This window comes from Cherax quadricarinatus, chromosome 41 (genome assembly GCF_038502225.1).
Source record: "Cherax quadricarinatus isolate ZL_2023a chromosome 41, ASM3850222v1, whole genome shotgun sequence".
Taxonomy (NCBI): Eukaryota; Metazoa; Arthropoda; class Malacostraca; order Decapoda; family Parastacidae; genus Cherax; species Cherax quadricarinatus.
Window position 1 is genome coordinate 23,323,094 of NC_091332.1, and position 19,051 is coordinate 23,342,144.

General features: G+C 48.5%; 1 protein-coding gene across 2 annotated transcripts in view; it reads left to right on the top strand.

Annotated features, from left to right (window-relative positions):
* Nucleotides 1-19,051, top strand: part of LOC128695941 (synaptic vesicle glycoprotein 2C) — a 298,500-nt gene that overhangs the window by 171,213 nt on the left and 108,236 nt on the right. The gene's annotated exons all lie outside the window — the stretch shown is intronic.

Here is a 19,051-nt window from a genome sequence, read left to right on the forward strand (position 1 = left end):
ATCTCTTCAGTCACAGAGTTGTCAGGAAGTGGAATAGTCTGGGAAGTGATGTAGTGGAGGCAGGATCCATTCATAGCTTTAAGAAGAAGTATGATAAAGCTCAAGAAGCGGGAAGTGTGACCTACTAGCGACCAGTGGAGAGGCGAGACCAGCTGTGAATCGACCCCTGCAACCACAACTAGGTGAGTACACACACACACACACTCACACAAAAGTCAAACAAGATCACAGACAGAGTACAGTCTAGGTGGCCAAAGACTGCAAACCTCACTCAAGGAAAAGGATCTCGGGGTGAGTATAATACCGAGCACATCTGCTGAGGCGCACATCAACCAAATAACTGCTGCAGCATATGGGCACCTGGCAAACTCACTTTCCTACACCTGGGTAAGGAACCATTCAAGACTGTACACCATGTACGTCAGGTCCATATTGGAATATACAGCATCAGTTTGGAACACACACCTGGTCAAGCACGTGAAGAAATTAGAGAAAGTGCAAAGGTTTGCATCAAGACTAGTCCCGGAGCTAAGGGGCTTGTCCTGCAAGGAGAGGTTAATGGAAATCGTCTGTCTACACTTGAGGACAGGAGGGACATGATAACAACATATAAATTACTGAGTGGAATTGACAAGGTGGACAGAGACAGGTTGTTCGAGAGACGGGATACAACAACAAGGGGTCACAACTGGAAATTGAAGACTTAGGTGAGTCACAGGGATGTTTGGAAATATTTCTTCGGTCATATAGTTCTCAGGAAGTGGATCAATCTGGATACGATAAAGCTCATGGAACAGGGAGAGAGTCGACCTAGTAGCAACCAAAGAAGAGGCAGGGCCAGGAGCTGTGAGTCGATTCCTTCAACCACAAATAGGTTAGAACACAGAGACACCCACACACACACATGGAACAGGGAGAGAGAGGACCTAGAAACGATCAGTGAAGAGGCATGGCCAGGAGCTATGACTCGACTTCTGCAACCACAAATAGGTGAGTACACACACTCACACACACACACACACACACACACACACACACACACACCAAGACTGGACCTTGTATTCACCCTGAGTAGCTCAGACATTGAGTACATCACATAAGAAAGGCCCCTTGGAGCTAGTGACCACGTGGTTATGAGATTTGAATACATCATGGAGCTAAAAGTGGAGAGGGTAACAGGAGTAGAAAGGGAAAAGCTAAACTATAAAAGGGAAGACTACACCGGAATGAGGACCTTCCTGCAGGAGGTTCAGTGGGAACAGGAGTTGGTAGGAAAATCAGTAAACGAAATGATGGACTTCGTAACAACAAAATGCAAGGAGGCAGAGGAAAGGTTTGTTCCCAAGGGTAACAGAAATAATGGGAAGGACAGAACGAGCCCTTGGTTTACCCGAAAGTGTAGGGAGGCAAAAACTAAGTGCTCTAGAGAATGGAAAAAGTGCAGAAGGCAAAGGACTCAGGAAAATAAAGAGATTAGTCGACGAGCCAGAAACGAGGATGCACAGATAAGGAGGGAGGCGCAGCGGCAGTATGAAAATGACATAGCATCGAAAGTCAAGTCTGACCCGAAACTGCTTTACAGACACATCAGGAGGAAGACAACAGTCAAGGACCAGGTAATCAGGTTGAGGAAAGAAGGTGGGGAGCTCACAAGAAATGACCAAGAAGTATGTGAGGAGCTCAGCATGAGATTTCAGGAAGTATTTACAGTGGAGGCTGAAGGGACACTGGGAAGACAAAACAGTGGGGTACATCAACAAGGGATATACCAACTAGTGTTGGATGAATTACACACAACTGAGGAGGAGGTGGAGAAGCTCCTAAGTGACCTTGATACCTCGAAGGCAGTGGGACCGGACATCTCTCCGTGGGTACTTAGAGAGGGAGCAGAGACACTACGTGTGCCACTAACCAAAATCTTCAACACTTCCCTTGAAACTGGGCAACTGCCTCAAGTATGGAAGAAGGCAAATGTAGTCCCCATCTTTAAGAAAGGAGACAGAAATGAAGCACTAAATTATAGACCAGTGTCACTGACGTGTATAGTATGCAAAGTCATGGAGAAGATTATCAGGAGGAGAGTGGTGGAGCACTTGGAGAGGAACAAGATTATAAACGACAGCCAGCATGAATTCATGGAAGGCAAATCCTGTGTCACAAACCTACTAGAGTTTTATGACAAGGTAACTGAAGTGAGAAATGAGAGGGAGGGGTAGGTTGATTACATTTTCTTGGACTGCAAGAAGGCCTTCGACACAGTTTCTCACAAGAGATTAGTACAGAAGCTAGAGGAACAGGCACATATAACAGGAAGGGCATTGCAATGGATCGGAGAATACCTAACAGGGAGGCAACAACGAATCATGGTCCGTGATGAGGTATCACAGTGGGAGCCGGTGACGAGAGGGGTCCCACAGTGGTCAGTCCTGGGACCAGTGCTATTCTTGGTATATGTGAACAACATGACGGAAGGGAAGACTCAAAAGTTTCCCTGTTTGCAGATGATGTGAAGTTAATGAGGAGAATTAAATCAAATGCAGACCAGACAGGTCTACAAAGAGACCTGGACAGGCTCGATGCGTGGTCCAGCAACTGGCTCCTAGAATTTAAACCCGCCAAATGCAAAGTCATGAAGATCGGAGAAGGGCAAAGAAGACCGCAGACAGAGTATAGGCTAGGAGGCCAAAGACTGCAAACCTCACTCAAGGAGAAAGATCTAGGAGTGAGTATAATACTGAGTACATCGCCAGAAGCACACATTAACCAGATATTGTTACTGCTGCGGCATATGGGCATCTAGCAAACCTGAGAATAGCGTTCCGGTACCTCAGTAAGGAATCGTTCAAGACTTTATACACTGTGTACGTCAGGCCCATACTGGAGTATGCAGAACCAGTTTGGAACCCACACCTGGTCAAACACGACAAGAAATTAGAGAAAGTGCAAAGGTTTGCAACATGGCTGGCTCCAGAGCTAAGGGGAATGTCCTATGAAGAAAGGTTAAGGGAAATCGGTCTGACGACACTGGAGGACAGGAGGGTCAGGGAAGACATGATAACGACATACAAAATACTGCGTGGAATAGACAAGGTGGACAGAGACAGGATGTTCCAGAGACGGGACGCTAAAACAAGAGGTCACAATTAGAAGCTGAAGACTTAGATGAGTCAAAGGGATGTTGGGAAGTATTTCTTCAGCCACAGAGTTGTTAGGAAGTGGAATAGTCTGGTAGGCGATGTAGTGGAGGCAGGAACCATACATAGTTTTAAGACGAGGTATGATAAAGCTCATGGAGCAGGGAGAGAGAGGATCTAGTAGCACTCAGTGAGGAGACGGGGCCAGGAGCTGAGTCTAGACCCCTTCAACCACAATCAGGTGAGGTGAGCACACACAAACACAGAGGCTATCCGGCTGAAACCGTAAATAAATGGTCAGTAGATTTTCTGGACGCAGCGACAAGAATGCGAGTCAGCAACACACCACCGTCAGTATTGTATTGTGTGTTTACTGGAGCAGCAGAGGAAGTTCTCAACATAACCTATTTATACCAACTTAGTAAGAATGATCACCTTCTGTTGGAAATAATATATGTAGTGAAATATAACTTAGGATAGGAAAAAGAAGTTCATAAACAGGAATGATTACATCATAAGAGAATTATAATGATTAAAAAAGTTTTTTTTTTTTTTTTTTTTTAGAGAGTTAAATGAAAGAGATATAAATAATCTGTGCAAAGTTCTGTAGTGATTATGGAAATGGAATTAAACAGTTTATTCAAAATAGGAATTTACAGTAAGACGGAATAATAATGTTTTAGTGGAAGATGCTGGAGAACTATTGAAAAATTAAAAGAATTTGAATCAGTATAGGAAGCGGCCCAGTCAAGTAACTTATCAAAAATTCCGGTGTGACCCCGGTGGGTTTAGCGCTTCCCCCGAATTATAGTTATTAAAGATTTAAGGAGACTAGACATAAACATACAAATGTAAGGAGAGGAGAAGTAAGAAGTTTAGAATAAAGGAAATAGTAGACAAGAACAAAGTAGAACCAAACTTTTAAAGTTTGTAAAAAGTGGACTAAATGTTAGATAAAATACAAAGAATAACTGAGATAGAAGAGGAAATGTGTGAAATATTGAAAAGAAAGTTTGTGTTCACAAAAGATTTTTATGTAAAATATTTTAATCCCAGACAAACAACTGTATCAGAGGATATTGAAATAAACAGGAAGTAAAGAAATATTTAACAGATGGTGATAAGCAAGAAACGACAGGACCAGACTGGGCAGCAGCAGCACCTAGACCAGACTGGGCAGCAGCAGCACCTAGACCAGACTGGGCAGCAGCAGCACCTAGACCAGACTGGGCAGCAGCAGCACCTAGACCAGACTGGGCAGCAGCAACACCTAGACCAGACTGGGCAGCAGCAGCACCTAGACCAGACTGGGCAGCAGCAGCACCTAGACCAGACTGGGCAGCAGCAGCACCTAGACCAGACTGGGCAGCAGCAGCACCTAGACCAGACTGGGCAGCAGCAGCACCTAGACCAGACTGGGCAGCAGCAGCACCTAGACCAGACTGGGCAGCAGCAGCACCTAGACCAGACTGGGCAGCAGCAGCACCTAGACCAGACTGGGCAGCAGCAGCACCTAGACCAGACTGGGCAGCAGCAGCACCTAGACCAGACTGGGCAGCAGCAGCACCTAGACCAGACTGGGCAGCAGCAGCACCTAGACCAGACTGGGCAGCAGCAGCACCTAGACCAGACTGGGCAGCAGCAGCACCTAGACCAGACTGGGCAGCAGCAGCACCTAGACCAGACTGGGCAGCAGCAGCACCTAGACCAGACTGGGCAGCAGCAGCACCTAGACCAAACTAGACAGCAGACTGGGCAGCAGCAGCACCTAGACCAGACTGGGCAGCAGCAGCACCTAGACCAGACTGGGCAGCAGCAGCACCTAGACCAGACTGGGCAGCAGCAGCACCTAGACCAGACTGGGCAGCAGCAGCACCTAGACCAGCACCTAGACCAGACTGGCCAGCAGCAGCACCTAGACCAGACTGGGCAGCAGCAGCACCTAGACCAGACTGGGCAGCAGCAGCACCTAGACCAGACTGGGCAGCAGCAGCACCTAGATCAGACTGGGTAGCAGCAGCACCTAGACCAGACTGGGCAGCAGCAGCACCTAGACCAGACTGGGCAGCAGCAGCACCTAGACCAGACTGGGCAGCAGCAGCACCTAGACCAGACTGGGCAGCAGCAGCACCTAGACCAGACTGGGCAGCAGCAGCACCTAGACCAGACTGGGCAGCAGCAGCACCTAGACCAGACTGGGCAGCAGCAGCACCTAGACCAGACTGGGCAGCAGCAGCACCTAGACCAGACTGGGTAGCAGCAGCACCTAGACCAGACTGGGCAGCAGCAGCACCTAGACCAGACTGGGCAGCAGCAGCACCTAGACCAAACTGGGCAGCAGCAGCACCTAGACCAGACTGGGCAGCAGCAGCACCTAGACCAGACTGGGCAGCAGCAGCACCTAGACCAGACTGGGCAGCAGCAGCACCTAGATCAGACTGGGTAGCAGCAGCACCTAGACCAGACTGGGCAGCAGCAGCACCTAGACCAGACTGGGCAGCAGCAGCACCTAGACCAGACTGGGCAGCAGCAGCACCTAGACCAGACTGGGCAGCAGCAGCACCTAGACCAGACTGGGCAGCAGCAGCACCTAGACCAGACTGGGCAGCAGCAGCACCTAGACCAGACTGGGCAGCAGCAGCACCTAGACCAGACTGGGTAGCAGCAGCACCTAGACCAGACTGGTCAGCAGCAGCACCTAGACCAGACTGGGCAGCAGCAGCACCTAGACCAGACTGGGCAGCAGCAGCACCTAGACCAGACTGGGCAGCAGCAGCACCTAGACCAGACTGGGCAGCAGCAGCACCTAGACCAGACTGGGCAGCAGCAGCACCTAGACCAGACTGGGTAGCAGCAGCACCTAGACCAGACTGGTCAGCAGCAGCACCTAGACCAGACTGGGCAGCAGCAGCACCTAGACAGCAGCAGCACCTAGACCAGACTGGGCAGCAGCAGCACCTAGACCAGACTGGGCAGCAGCAGCACCTAGACCAGACTGGGCAGCAGCAGCACCTAGACCAGACTGGGCAGCAGCAGCACCTAGACCAGACTGGTCAGCAGCAGCACCTAGACCAGACTGGTCAGCAGCAGCACCTAGACCAGACTGGGTAGCAGCAGCACCTAGACCAGACGTGACAGCAGCAACACCTAGACCAGACTGGGCAGCAGCAGCACCTAGACCAGACGTGACAGCAGCAACACCTAGACCAGACTGGGCAGCAGCAGCACCTAGACCAGACGTGACAGCAGCAACACCTAGACCAGACTGGGCAGCAGCAGCACCTAGACCAGACGTGACAGCAGCAACACCTAGACCAGACTGGGCAGCAGCAGCACCTAGACCAGACGTGACAGCAGCAACACCTAGACCAGACTGGGCAGCAGCAGCACCTAGACCAGACGTGACAGCAGCAACACCTAGACCAGACTGGGTAGCAGCAGCACCTAGACCAGACGTGACAGCAGCAACACCTAGACCAGACTGGGCAGCAGCAGCACCTAGACCAGACTGGGCAGCAGCAGCAGCACCTAGACCAGATTGGGCAGCAGCAGCACCTAGACCAGACTGGGCAGCAGCAGCACCTAGACCAGACGTGACAGCAGCAGCACCTAGACCAGACTGGGCAGCAGCAGCACCTAGACCAGACTGGGCAGCAGCAGCACCTAGACCAGACGTGACAGCAGCAACACCTAGACCAGACTGGGCAGCAGCAGCACCTAGACCAGACTGGGCAGCAGCAGCAGCACCTAGACCAGACTGGGCAGCAGCAGCACCTAGACCAGACTGGGCAGCAGCAGCACCTAGACCAGACGTGACAGCAGCAGCACCTAGACCAGACTGGGCAGCAGCAGCACCTAGACCAGACGTGACAGCAGCAGCACCTAGACCAGACTGGGCAGCAGCAGCACCTAGACCAGACTGGGCAGCAGCAGCACCTAGACCAGACTGGGCAGCAGCAGCACCTAGACCAGACTGGGCAGCAGCAGCACCAAGACCAGACTAGACCAGACGCAGCAGCAGCACCTAGACCAGACTGGGCAGCAGCAGCACCTAGACCAGACTGGGCAGCAGCAGCACCTAGACCAGACTGGGCAGCAGCAGCACCTAGACCAGACTGGGCAGCAGCAGCACCTAGACCAGACTGGGCAGCAGCAGCACCTAGACCAGACTGGGCAGCAGCAGCACCTAGACCAGACTGGGCAGCAGCAGCACCTAGACCAGACTGGGCAGCAGCAGCACCTAGACCAGACTGGGCAGCAGCAGCACCTAGACCAGACTGGGCAGCAGCAGCACCTAGACCAGACTGGGCAGCAGCAGCACCTAGACCAGACTGGGCAGCAGCAGCACCTAGACCAGACTGGGCAGCAGCAGCACCTAGACCAGACTGGGCAGCAGCAGCACCTAGACCAGACTGGGCAGCAGCAGCACCTAGACCAGACTGGGCAGCAGCAGCACCTAGACCAGACTGGGCAGCAGCAGCACCTAGACCAGACTGGGCAGCAGCAGCACCTAGACCAGACTGGGCAGCAGCAGCACCTAGACCAGACTGGGCAGCAGCAGCACCTAGACCAGACTAGACCAGACTGGGCAGCAGCAGCACCTAGACCAGACTGGGCAGCAGCAGCACCTAGACCAGACTGGGCAGCAGCAGCACCTAGACCAGACTGGGCAGCAGCAGCACCTAGACCAGACTGGGCAGCAGCAGCACCTAGACCAGACTGGGCAGCAGCAGCACCTAGACCAGACTGGGCAGCAGCAGCACCTAGACCAGACTGGGCAGCAGCAGCACCTAGACGAGAGTTATCAGCAGCAGCACCTAGACCAGACTGGGCAGCAGCAGCACCTAGACCAGACTGGGCAGCAGCAGCACCTAGACCAGACTGGGCAGCAGCAGCACCTAGACCAGACTGGGCAGCAGCAGCACCTTGACCAGACTGGGCAGCAGCAGCACCTTGACCAGACTGGGCAGCAGCAGCACCTAGACCAGACTGGGCAGCAGCAGCACCTAGACCAGACTGGGCAGCAGCAGCACCTAGACCAGACTGGGCAGCAGCAACACCTAGACCAGACTGGGCAGCAGCAGCACCTAGACCAGACTGGGCAGCAGCAGCACCTAGACCAGACGTGACAGCAGCAGCACCTAGACCAGACTGGGCAGCAGCAGCACCTAGACCAGACTGGGCAGCAGCAGCACCTAGACCAGACGTGACAGCAGCAGCACCTAGACCAGACTGGGCAGCAGCAGCACCTAGACCAGACTGGGCAGCAGCAGCACCTAGACCAGACGTGACAGCAGCAGCACCTAGACCAGACGTGACAGCAGCAGCACCTAGACCAGACTGGGCAGCAGCAGCACCTAGACCAGACTGGGCAGCAGCAGCACCTAGACCAGACTGGGCAGCAGCAGCACCTAGACCAGACTGGGCAGCAGCAGCACCTAGACCAGACTGGGCAGCAGCAGCTCCTAGACCAGACTGGGCAGCAGCAGCACCTAGACCAGACTGGGCAGCAGCAGCACCTAGACCAGACTGGGCAGCAGCAGCACCTAGACCAGACTGGGCAGCAGCAGCACCTAGACCAGACTGGGCAGCAGCAACACCTAGACCAGACTGGGCAGCAGCAGCACCTAGACCAGACTGGGCAGCAGCAGCACCTAGACCAGACTGGGCAGCAGCAGCACCTAGACCAGACGTAACAGCAGCAGCACCTAGACCAGACTGGGCAGCAGCAGCACCTAGACCAGACTGGGCAGCAGCAGCACCTAGACCAGACTGGGCAGCAGCAGCACCTAGACCAGACTGGGCAGCAGCAGCACCTTGACCAGACTGGGCAGCAGCAGCACCTTGACCAGACTGGGCAGCAGCAGCACCTAGACCAGACTGGGCAGCAGCAGCACCTAGACCAGACTGGGCAGCAGCAGCACCTAGACCAGACTGGGCAGCAGCAACACCTAGACCAGACTGGGCAGCAGCAGCACCTAGACCAGACTGGGCAGCAGCAGCACCTAGACCAGACGTGACAGCAGCAGCACCTAGACCAGACTGGGCAGCAGCAGCACCTAGACCAGACTGGGCAGCAGCAGCACCTAGACCAGACGTGACAGCAGCAGCACCTAGACCAGACTGGGCAGCAGCAGCACCTAGACCAGACTGGGCAGCAGCAGCACCTAGACCAGACGTGACAGCAGCAGCACCTAGACCAGACGTGACAGCAGCAGCAGCAGCACAGCTAGACCAGACTGGGCAGCAGCAGCACCTAGACCAGACTGGGCAGCAGCAGCACCTAGACCAGACTGGGCAGCAGCAGCACCTAGACCAGACTGGGCAGCAGCAGCACCTAGACCAGACTGGGCAGCAGCAGCACCTAGACCAGACTGGGCAGCAGCAGCACCTAGACCAGACTGGGCAGCAGCAGCACCTAGACCAGACGTGACAGCAGCAGCACCTTGACGAGACTGGGCAGCAGCAGCACCTAGACCAGACTGGGCAGCAGCAGCACCTAGACCAGACTGGGCAGCAGCAGCACCTAGACCAGACTGGGCAGCAGCAGCACCTAGACCAGACGTGACAGCAGCAGCACCTAGACCAGACTGGGCAGCAGCAGCACCTATACCAGACTGGGCAGCAGCAGCACCAAGACCAGACTGGGCAGCAGCAGCACCTAGACCAGACTGGCCAGCAGCAGCACCTAGACCAGACGTGACAGCAGCAGCACCTAGACCAGACTGGGCAGCAGCAGCACCTAGACCAGACTGGGCAGCAGCAGCACCTAGACCAGACTGGGCAGCAGCAGCACCTAGACCAGACTGGGCAGCAGCAGCACCTTGACCAGACTGGGCAGCAGCAGCACCTTGACCAGACTGGGCAGCAGCAGCACCTAGACCAGACTGGGCAGCAGCAGCACCTAGACCAGACTGGGCAGCAGCAGCACCTAGACCAGACTGGGCAGCAGCAGCACCTAGACCAGACTGGGCAGCAGCAGCACCTAGACCAGACTGGGCAGCAGCAGCACCTAGACCAGACGTGACAGCAGCAGCACCTAGACCAGACGTGACAGCAGCAGCACCTAGACCAGACTGGGCAGCAGCAGCACCTAGACCAGACTGGGCAGCAGCAGCACCTAGACCAGACTGGGCAGCAGCAGCACCTAGACCAGACTGGGCAGCAGCAGCACCTAGACCAGACTGGGCAGCAGCAGCACCTAGACCAGACTGGGCAGCAGCAGCACCTAGACCAGACTGGGCAGCAGCAGCACCTAGACCAGACTGGGCAGCAGCAGCACCTAGACCAGACGTGACAGCAGCAGCACCTTGACGAGACTGGGCAGCAGCAGCACCTAGACCAGACTGGGCAGCAGCAGCACCTAGACCAGACTGGGCAGCAGCAGCACCTAGACCAGACTGGGCAGCAGCAGCACCTAGACCAGACGTGACAGCAGCAGCACCTAGACCAGACTGGGCAGCAGCAGCACCTATACCAGACTGGGCAGCAGCAGCACCAAGACCAGACTGGGCAGCAGCAGCACCTAGACCAGACTGGCCAGCAGCAGCACCTAGACCAGACGTGACAGCAGCAGCACCTAGACCAGACTGGGCAGCAGCAGCACCTAGACCAGACTGGGCAGCAGCAGCACCTAGACCAGACTGGGCAGCAGCAGCACCTAGACCAGACTGGGCAGCAGCAGCACCTTGACCAGACTGGGCAGCAGCAGCACCTAGACCAGACTGGGCAGCAGCAGCACCTCGACCAGACTGGGTAGCAGCAGCACCTAGACCAGACTGGGCAGCAGCAGCACCTAGACGAGACTGGGCAGCAGCAGCACCTAGACCAGACTGGGCAGCAGCAGCACCTAGACCAGACTGGGCAGCAGCAGCACCTAGACTAGACTGGGCAGCAGCAGCACCTAGACCACACTGGGCAGCAGCAGCACCTAGACCAGACGTGACAGCAGCAGCACCTTGACCAGACTGGGCAGCAGCAGCACCTAGACCAGACTGGGCAGCAGCAGCACCTAGACCAGACGTGACAGCAGCAGCACCTAGACCAGACTGGGCAGCAGCAGCACCTAGACCAGACTGGGCAGCAGCAGCAGCACCTAGACCAGACTGGGCAGCAGCAGCACCTTGACCAGACTGGGCAGCAGCAGCACCTAGACCAGACGTGACAGCAGCAGCACCTAGACCAGACTGGGCAGCAGCAGCACCTAGACCAGACTGGGCAGCAGCAGCAGCACCTAGACCAGACTGGGCAGCAGCAGCACCTTGACCAGACTGGGCAGCAGCAGCACCTAGACCACATTTATGCATGTAGGAACGATAACTTGAACAACGACTGTGTATAACACCGAAATTCCACCAATCATCTCATGAAATTCAGGGACGCCCAATTAGATTTAGATTTTGCCACCGAAGTGGCTAGTTTATTGTGCACCCCATATCCATCCTGTGGACGGTAGCGCGAGAGCATATGGATACACAAAAGGCCTAGGAACTAGGCCCCAAAGGGTTAACAGGAATACATATGAATTTATATCTACATATCTATAGTTCACTTATCTGTTACAAGCAAATTTAGGAAATTTGCTTAGTATATCTGGTATCTTATTTTCATTAATAAGATATCTTGACATGTCACATAGGTTAATATACTGTCTATCTCTGTATTCCTCAATAAGTGGACAATTAAGCACATAGTGTTCAAGATAGTGACCATATGCCTGATCACATAATTTACATTTAGTTTGATCATCATCTGTGTGTCTCCCAAACTGCCATAAGTACTTGTAACCAAGCCTAAGCCTGGCCACTACAACATCAGTCAGTCTGTTCACATTGCAAGTTGTTCCATAAACATACTTATCTACGTTCATGTTATCATAGTGGGTTATAGATCTACTCAGGCTTCTAACTGCATTCCTATAACAATCATTTTCATTATTTGCTTCTATTACAACCCAGGATTCCAAATGGCCTGTTATCCTGGGTGTAATGGAAGCAAAATAAACACAGTAGAAAAAGTTTAGACTTATATTATCCTTCACCAATTTAGAACAGCAATATGTACACTATGTACAGTGATAAGTATAGTGCACTCCACGGTAAGCAAGGCAGAAATAGAAGCCACAAGATAGCAGACCGTGCTTCAACCAGCTCTAGAATGGGAATGACAAGGGCAGACAGGAGAGCGGTACCCACATAACCTCTGCGATTGCCAAAAGCATCTTCTTATTGGCTAGAACCTGGTCACTAGTTGAACGACGGGGCCCCATCATCAACTCTTAGCAACCTGGTTCGCTGGTTGGGGGAGATAGCCTGTAAATGAGGGTGTGTACATGCGCCGAATAAAGGTTACGTAAACTTTGCATGCCACAGCTTCTCTCCTAATATTATTCCTAATGCTAGACACAGTTATACCAAAGTTATATTCTACATTCTCCTTCTGGGTACTCTTCTTGGCTAACATATCAACTTTATCATGAAGGAGTAATCCAATGTGTGATGGGATCCATAGCAATTGTACATTAATTCCTTTGTCCCTAATTTTTGAGTATCTATACCTGGCTTCTCCAATGAGCATGTTGTTGGAGTCATTATATGAGCCAAGAGCCTTCAATGATGACATAGAATCAGTAATGATGATAGAGTCAAGCTCAGTGTCATAGGTTAGCTTTAGTGCCATTAGGATTGCAAACAATTCAGTTTGCAGTGTAGAAGCCCAGTTGTTAATTCTTATGCCTAACTCAACAAATTTATTATCGTTCTTAACTAGGGAGGTGGCAACAAGAGCAGATGCAGCCCTGCCAGAAGACTCCTGTTTAGATCCATCAGTGTATATAACTTGTGATAACTTATTACTACAAGCTAGGCGAGAAATTTCTTCTTGAGCAGTTGCTCTAACAAGAGATTTAAGGAAGGGATTACTAGCAATAAGCTTCTTGGGAGGGACTTGTAGGTATGTGATATTAAATGAACACATCTTCCATGGAGGGGTGAAATGCTCTTGTTGCCTACAGTGATACAGTTCATGCAGGTTATAAAACTTAATGCAACTGCACGTTTTCACAATCCATTTAGATCTGTGTGTATTTACCTCTAGACACTTGGTAAGATTCTTTGTGACAGTGTCTGGTTCGTTTCTCAACATTCTAATACCGAGTACAGTGTTAATTTCAACAATCCTATCACTGATACTAGAAATACCAAGCTCTTTCCTCATGTTAAGAACTTTTGTAGATCTGGGACAGCCAAGAATAATCCTGAGAGCTTCATTTTGCATTAACTCCAAGGGTCGGAGAGAACTTTATCTAGCTAATATCAACATGGGAGCAGCATAATCAATTAAGGACTTAACATAGGCTATGTACATCATTCTCACGATTCTCACATTAGCACCATAGTTGGGATTGTAGCCAGCAACAGCTTTGAGAGCATTTAGCCTAGCTTTGCATTTCTTGTTTAGTTGTGGTATAGTGGATTTGTTAAAGGGTACATCTACACCAAGATATCTGTAAGTTTTGACGTAGCTAATGATTTCACCCTGCAAATAGATGGGTGGGGGATGTCGTTTGCTTGTTAATATCTTTGTTTTAGAGGAAGATATTATGAGGCCTAATCGATTACAAATTGCTTGAACTTCATTAAGAATGGTATTCATCTTCTTATGCCCTGTTGTATGGATCATGATATCATCAGCATAGCTTATAGCTATATGTTTAGGTGAGGCAGGTAGAGCATTTAGGAGAGCATTAATCAGAATATTAAATAGCATGGGAATAAGAACTCCTCCCTGCGGTGTACCTAAAGACATTTCTTTAGAATCACTTCTGAAGTCTTGGTAAAGGACAGAGGATACTCTATTTGACAGGTATCCTATTATCCAGCAGAGTAAGCTACCACCAATATTCATTTTGGCTAGTTCATGTAGTATCAAATGCAGATTTTAGATCAAGAAAAGTGGTAAAACTAGTAGAGGTGTGTGCAGTGAGAAAGGTGGAAATACAGTTCTGCACACTTTTACCTTTCATGAACCCATAGAGGTAGGGGGAAAGTTGGTGTCTGATTCTGTAGTACAGTCTGTTAAGCATCATTCTTTCAAAATTTTTACAAAGACAACTAGTTAAGGAGATCGGCCTAAATGTATCAGGCTGTTGGAGCTTAGGGATAGGCACAATGAGACTATTGGTCCAGGAAGTAGGAAGAACGCCCTCAATGTAACTGAGATTATACAGTGCCAACAAAGGGTTATCAGGCACGTGCCTTAGAGTTCTGAGAATATCATAGGTTATACCATCCTCTCCAGGAGCAGTTGATCGACCTTTGGTTAATGCATTATCTAATTCATACTCGGTAAAGAGGCAATCACTCTCATCAATATTTTGGCTCATAAAATTAATCAGTTTCAACATTTCTTCAGAAGTACTCTCTAAATTTTTTCTAATATGAGATGGAAGGCTTTCATGCCTGGATGTTTTGGACCAGTCATTTATGAGGTCATTTGCTTTTTCAAGAGGAAAGGGATGAGCAACATTGCCAGTCTTTTTCCTGGTTATTTTATTTATACCTTTCCAAGCCAAACTCAAAGGGGTGGACCTATTTAATCCACTAACAAACTGTTCCCATTCCTGTTGCCTAAGTTCTTCCTTTCTATTCCTTGCATTTGTTAGTGCAGCTTGGAACGTTCTGAGCAGGTCTGGGGTTCTACTTTCACGGTATGCTTTACCAATCCTCCTAGCTGCATGTGTTAGATTGCGCAGCTGTGGATCATTATAGTATTTACATTGGTTTTTATTGTTATTTATAGTGGAGGGTCTTTGTTTCCTATTCCTGCCCACTTGATCTGTGAGAACACTCTCAATAGTGGTAATTAAATCATCATTAAATTTTTGTGTGCCAATGGGCTCGTAATTCTTATACCATTGATCCAAGTGGTTAATAAAGTTGTCTCTGTGTTCTGGTTTGAGAATAAGTTTCCTCCTTCTGTATTTAGCTCCTTGATTGCTAGAGATGTGATCAAGATTGACAGTTGTTAGTCATCAACTATGACAGAGTCATGCATCGTATATGATGTATTAAATCCAAGACACAGATCTAGTATGCCACCATATATGTGAGTAGGCTCAGTAGTGCCCACAATTCGAACATTATCATGCTCATTTAGCAATTTCACTAGTTTAGTTCCATTGGTGTTTGTTATAGACCCACCAATATTCTTATGTCTGGCATTAAAATCTCCAAGAATGATGGTAGGTTCACTATTGATGCGATCTGGTAAAGCATCAGGTCGAAGCTGGTTCGCTGGGGCATAGAGATTAAAAATGTTTATGGAAAAATCGCCTGCATGTACTTTGACACCATGATACTGCATGTTAACTCGACTCTGCAAGGAAAGGAGTGAATGTGGCAAGTTCTTTCTGACATACATCACACAACAGTTGGTTGACCTTAGGTTATAAACTGCATATCCAGGCAAGTTTGGTGGAGGTGCTCCATCTTTCAATCTACATTCCTGCAAACAGATGACATCAATATTGTTGGTTGCACTAATATGATGTAAGTCAGGCAACCGCTTCCTGATGGAAGCAATGTTCCATGAAACGCCCAATTAGTGATCAAAGAAACTAATTTCCGCAGAAGCAAGTGCCTTGAATCAGCACTAATAGATGTTTCTAATACAATTAAACAAAACAAAGGTAGCTTCACCATCTCTGAAGTCTTAGCAAGAATCCTCCTGAAAACAGTAAACCCTGCCGTCACATAGTCTCCCCTGTTAACACTACACAAGTACATTACAGAGAATGAACACTGAAACAGGCTGCCACTATCCAGCCTCCAATAGAAATATTTGTATAACCTAATTTTATGTTACCCAAGTAATAGCTTTTATATCCTTTTACTCGTGTGCAAGTTAATTGTTCTACCATATTGTATTACTACTACTACTACAACTTGTATCACTACTACTACTACTACTACTACTACTACTACTACTACTACTACTACTACTACTACTACCACTAGTACTGCACCTCACTCTGAGCCTATATATACCCTCTGTGTCCATGTACTGTTTGTAGCTGCTTAACAAAGCTCCTGGAGAGCGAAACGTTGCCACAATATAAATGTCACATTATTTGCACTTGTGTCCTTTTACTTTTTTATTTGTTTTTCGTTTTAATTTTTTTCTGTACAGAGTATTAATAAGAACTTAATAACAGTTACAGGTTGGGTCTTAAATATCACAATAAGTTTAATAGGCTGAGTGGTATTATTGAAATTATAATACAAAAATATAATAATATAGTATATGTCTATTTAATAATATATGGTAGTTGAAGGAAAGTTGAAAGAAGAAGAAGAAAAGAAAGAAGACTGGATGGAAATAGTAAGTTTCAATATTTGTTTATCTTAGCATAATATTGCTGCCAAGATTACATTAAGGTAAGGAAGTGTTTCTTAACAGTAGCTTTGAAGTGGCTGGCAGATAAGGAACCTTTGTAGTCTTCAGGCAGAGACTTCCAGATTTTAAGGTATTTTATATACAGTGAGTTTTTACACAAGTTGAGTCAAACACTGGGGTTATCAAAGAGGTTTTTTTTATGTATTTTATGTTTCAGCTGTGAAGGAAGAGTTTCAGGCAGGGTTTATATCTGAAGTGATTGTCCTGTATATATAGTATGAACAGTAATATGAGTGAATATTATGTATATTGAGTAAGTTTAAACGTTTGAAGAGTGAGGGAGTGTGTTGTCTGGCACTAGACTGGATGATCGTTCGTACAACCGCTTTTTGAGTTATTGATTTTAAGTAATTTGCTGCAGTAGATGCCCAGGCATAAATACCATAGGTGAGGTAAGGATAGATTAGATAATAGCACAAAATAAGTAGAGTTGTTTGAGGTACATGTTAGTGTAACTAAGAGAGGAAGTTTCTCTCAGAGTATAAAACTAAGAATGTTCCCTCGTTTTGTCCTTCAGTGTGAGAACTGTTACTCATTCTATTTAGTTGGACATTTGGAGCTCTGTTTACAAACATCAAGTAGAAAGTCTTGTCAGTATTAAGAGCAACTTTATTGGTATTCATCCAAGTAGATATTTTTATAAGTTTCTCATCAACAGAGTTATTGACAGAATTCCGATTTGAATAGGTAACAAAAGTTGCGTCGCCTGTAAAGAGGATAACCAGGGGTGGGGTGGGGGGGCGAGAACACTGCCCTGAGGCTTCCCTGTGTTGATAGGCTGATTTGATATGTGGGTGAGATTACCTAGATATGATAATACTTAGCGTGAACTGCAAATCTGATGAGAAATGGGAAAGTTCAGTTCAGTATTGGAGGAAATTATGGGAATGTGTAATAAGGCAAGGAAGAAGTGGCAGAATGGGTAAAGCAAAATAGAAATAATATGGCTGAAGAGCTCTAAGACTGGAAGAGGAAACGAAAAAGCTGAAGGAAAGAATGAAGAAACTGGGACAGGGAATAGAAGGGGCAGTAACATAAAAAGAAGAGTCAGAAGAATCTGGAAAGGACAGATAAAACGAGTCACAAGCAGAGGTGCTTTCAGAAAACTGGAAGGCATAGTATGTGATAAGAGACAAGGTGAAAATAGACAAAGCAATCTGAAGGTAAAGGTAATAGGAGGAAGAGGTCACTGATGGTATATGGATTTCCGGAGGCTGATGGGAGGCCAGAAAGCAAGAGATTGAAGGAGGAGGAGTGTGAGATTATATTGATTATCGGAGGCACAGGAGAAGAGGAAGAGATTCAGCAGATGAAAATTTTTCAGAAGATCGAGAGGTTCTTCCATAGCAAACAACGCTCAGTCAAGCTTATCCTCTGGTCGCATAGAACCGAAAACAGAATCTCGAGAGAGAAAGCATGCTTGAGGAAAACTTTACACTGATGTATATCTAGATCAAGACTGGATGGAAATGTGGAGAGAAACAGCTGAGGATGTAAAAGCCGTTAGACATGGGAAATTATTATTATTATAATCAAGGGGGAAGCGCTAAACCCGGAGGATTATACAGCAGACATGGGAAAGAGAAGCAGAGAGAGAGAGAGGAAGAGGGTAGACCCAGCCTCAAGGATCGTCCGAAGGCGCGCCCAGTGCACCTCCCAGCAGACAGCACTGTTAGTCCCACCCCCGCACTTCCTCAACACTAACTTTTATCTCGCACCCTTTTGCCTTTATGCCACACCCTTTCCTTCTCCTATACGTACAGATTTAACGCTGACTCTCCCTGTAATGATATACACATCATCTGAGCCTAATTTCTCGACTCCTGTGAGATGCGTAACAAACAGAAAGACTAGACAGCATAAAACAGATCATGGTAAATTAAAGAAAGCTCAGTATGATACACAAATGCAGAGTGATTATTAAACAAGAGTAATGAAATGAGAGAACAAACAGTAAAGGTAAATTCAGATATCATAGCTATTGCACAGACAAAGCTAACTGAAATGATAATAGATAAATATTTCTCGCAGGATATCAAGTAATAAGGAAAGACAGAGGAATCAGAGAAGCCAGAGGAGTGGCACTGCTATTCAGAAATCAGTGGAATTTGAAAGAGATGAATGATTAAGAGAAATGAGCGAAATTATTACGTAGTGGGTACAATCAATACTGGAAGATGAAGAGTAGTAGTAGAAACGATGAATAACCTGCCATTAAACAGTAGAAAACCGAGACAGGAATAAGAAGACAACAACTAAGCAATGGTTGTGATGGCAGTGGAAGATACATTTATGTTTGCACACAACCATCATTGCGCTGGTCTTTACACACGTGATCAACTGAATATTTCATCACCATATAAACTGGTGGAGGTGGGTATGTTTGTGGTAGTTGTGGTGGCGGTGACAGTGGTGGAGAAGGTGGGGGTGGAGAGGGTAGGGGGGTTGCGGGTGAGGTGCCA